Consider the following 2,390-nt stretch of genomic DNA (forward strand, 5'->3'; position numbering starts at 1 on the left):
AATTCTGTTCCGCACTGTGTGCTCATCATTATATTCATGTACTTTCCACTTAAAAACCTACAACAGCGTGTGTGGTCACGTGACTCCGCCCTATCCAGTCCTGCTCAGCTCCCAGACCAGTCAGAAGGACAGGGACTAGGGAAACAACGTTTTATTAATGAACAAAGTGTGACCTACACTATATGTTTACTGCCAGACTGACAACTTAGTTGCTTTCACTGTCACTTTATGCCGCTCAGTCTCACCTACACATTCACTACGGACAAAGATTGCACTGCCTTTAAAAGACCTATCGTTAACTTTGCTGCTCTTATAACAGCTCTTGGTATGTAGATGTCTTTTCGAGTATGAGGAGAGGAAGCCAGCCAAGCGAGTGAAAATCATTAGCCGCACATTAATATTAATAATTGTGTCAAAGTTTAGTTGGGGCTGTCATAATTCAGAAGCAGCAATGCGCCAAATATAGGGGGAATAGGTCTTATGTTATGTGCACGTCCACATTACCTTATCAATTAACATTTAGATAATCAATTTCTTTGGCATCTGTGAATCGATAAAAATAAATAAATACCCGGCAAAAATTTGAGCATATTTACAATACAAATCTTGTCAGTGAATAATGAGGGCAAAAAAAACAAAAACAAAATAATTGTTCATCAATCGTAATCAAGATAAATGTTCAATTAATCATGATTTTGATTTTAAACCATCCATACCCACTCACTTATATTCTGTGTTTCATGTTTATGCACATTCCCATGAAGACATTCAGTCAAAGTCAAATACAAAATTAAGAATTACCAGAAATGTGTATGTATCTTTTAAAGGGTGACCATTCGGAGGGTACCACACTGAGGGTAGTCAACCAGGGGATAGTTGTCAGTCAGTTCACTTAACTCAGCCAACACAATCTCTCTTGGTGAAGATGACTGGAGTTCAAATGCTCTGAAGTGCTCCCTATACCATGAAGATAATTTTCTGCATATGAAGATCAGTGCTTCTTCCAATATGCACATTTGAAGCACCTCTGCAAATTCTGGCAGTCCACCAACTGATCCATGCACAATAATGATTCCATTTCTATATTCTATGCCATTGCTAGACACACTCTGGGCTAGCATAACTGTTGTGAGATCAGGGTATTTCTGAGTTAGATGAAGTGCTATGTCCTTGTTACGTCCCCGCTGTCTAGGGGTAGGAGAGACGTAAACATAAACCAGATGGATTTGGTATGGGTGGAAAGATTATTTATTAAGCAGTCGGATACACACAAAATGGTCAAACAGAAAATGGGCAAGTGGGTGCTGCGTAAAACAAAGAACCAAATATAACAAAAAGAGATCCCTCCTACGTGGGGGATTACTAAACTACTTGAAAAAGGATAAACAAAAACCTCTCTAGGCGTTGTTCAGAAGCGGAAAAAAAACACAGGGAGCGCAGCACCCCTAAACCTAGTGTCACTAAACAAGTATTTAACTAACAGGTGTGGGTAATCAGTGAACGAGCTTCCCCTAGCCCAAGTCTGTAGACCACCTACTGGGATCAGCCCAGGTGAGTTACCAACTCTCAGTAACACACAGATCTAACAAACACAGAAGCTGTTTCCACTGAGGATACGCGTGCGCACACACACAGAGTTCAAGGTTAGGACCAGCGTCAGGGAAAACCACATGGCAAAAGGTAGCTGCCTCGAACCAGCAGCAGACCAGCCTATTTGAGGGGGAAGGCACGAAGGCGGTCCTGCAGGCAGCTTGGCGATTGGAGAAGGGGTGGTGTGCCGCTCCAATCAGAATCGTCGGAGGTGGGAGGCGGGATCAGCCAGGCCTGCCGAAGTCCAGCCAATCCCCCGCCTCAGAGTGTAACACATGCAGGGAGAAACACAGGCAGCAGTGACAACACTCATGTTTACTCTATGTGATAACTCCCTTGAACTGCAGCAACCATCAAAAGACAATCCAGGGAGCGAATCCACGACATCATTCATTCTTCCAGCTGAAGACGTGATCGGTTTCCTCTTTCACTGGAACAGCAGGTGCAACAGTAACATACCTCACACTATCAGACATCAGACAAACAAATGACCATACAAACTTGAAAATTTATTGAAAATCAAACTGAGAGTTTAGTGCTCATACACACACTTGCCAAACAGTATCTTCAAGCATCACTGTCCACTGAGAATGTGTTTTCTTCCTCTTCCTCTAGAATGCATCCTTGCATAACACTGCTGTTGAAATGAAAACAAAAACAAACACTCGTAGCTTTGTGTGTTTTTGTTTGGCTCACAACACCAACGGTTCCCTTGCCACCCTTATTGGTCCTTCATGAAGGACACCATCATGAAGGTTGTATTGTGTAATTTAGAGCAAAAGTTGCATACAGCTCTGCAG

The sequence above is a fragment of the Micropterus dolomieu genome, linkage group LG16 (assembly GCF_021292245.1).
Source record: "Micropterus dolomieu isolate WLL.071019.BEF.003 ecotype Adirondacks linkage group LG16, ASM2129224v1, whole genome shotgun sequence".
NCBI classification, from domain to species: domain Eukaryota; kingdom Metazoa; phylum Chordata; class Actinopteri; order Centrarchiformes; family Centrarchidae; genus Micropterus; species Micropterus dolomieu.